We start from the raw sequence: 1,232 nt of genomic DNA, 5'->3' as shown, positions 1-1,232 counted from the left end.
CACTTCTCATTTCTCAGCAATAGCTATTTCAATTTGCTTATCTTTACTTATATTTTTACATCATCTCATACTACCAAAATCATTTCATGAACTATATCGTTAACTATTTCTTGAGCCCTTGGTTCATACATTTCATTTCCATATCTCAATTTAATATCTCATTTCGATTTATATTCAAGATCATTCAATAAAATTTACATTATCAAAATTATTCATTTACCCCTATTAACTTGACTCGGACTTTGGCGGATACACGGATCCAACCAAACACACCAGAATGGCACCCAGTGCCTCATCGGATAGTTCGAAGCAATAAAATGACACCCAATGTCTCATCGGCCAAGCCGAAGTAAGTTGGTACCTAGTACCTCATCGAATCTATCCGAAGTAACAGTATGACACCCAGTGTCTCATCGACTCAAGGTCGAAGTATCCCTGAACACTTCCAATCCTATGGCATGCCAACTATATCCGACTCACCTCGATCGTTAATAGGGTATTCAAATCATTTTTCTATTTCAAATTCACTTTCGATTCAATCACAATTCAACTCAGATTCACTTCCCACTTTCAAATCAATATACAATTCAATACCAATACATATTTCAAATATTCGCATACAATCATACTTGATTCAATTCAAACCACTTTTCAATCAATACACAATTCACATATTCACATATCTTCAAATCTCATATCTCGATTTCCAATTCACATATCAATTCACAATTCACATATTCACACATAATCATAATTTAATTCACTTTTATTCAATTTATATTTTAATTCATTTTCCAATCAAACTCAAATCACTAATTATTTTTCAATCAATATGCATTTCAAATACTCACATATTTTCTTCATTCAATTCAATTTCATTCAATCCAAATCACTATTATCATTTCTATTGCTTACCTAATTTTACTTATCTGCATGCATTTTAATTAAAATATAACAATTAATAATTAAATTGAATTATGATAATACTAACCAAATTTCTCTCGAGTCACTCCTTGTTCACCTTCTCCTTTTCTTTCTCGGATAATAACTCTTGCACGACATTAGCTACGTAATTAAACAATTAAAAATCATTAATACACAATTTCATTAAAATATTTCCTTTTGTACCTAAACTTTACCTAAATTCTAATTTAATCCCTTATCAATATTAATTTTATTTTCCCATTCTAACTCCATATTCTCTCTTAATTCTTACTACAAACTCAATTTAG

Source organism: Gossypium raimondii, chromosome 9 (genome assembly GCF_025698545.1).
Source record: "Gossypium raimondii isolate GPD5lz chromosome 9, ASM2569854v1, whole genome shotgun sequence".
Lineage (NCBI taxonomy): Eukaryota > Viridiplantae > Streptophyta > Magnoliopsida > Malvales > Malvaceae > Gossypium > Gossypium raimondii.
This window is presented reverse-complemented; position numbering follows the sequence as displayed.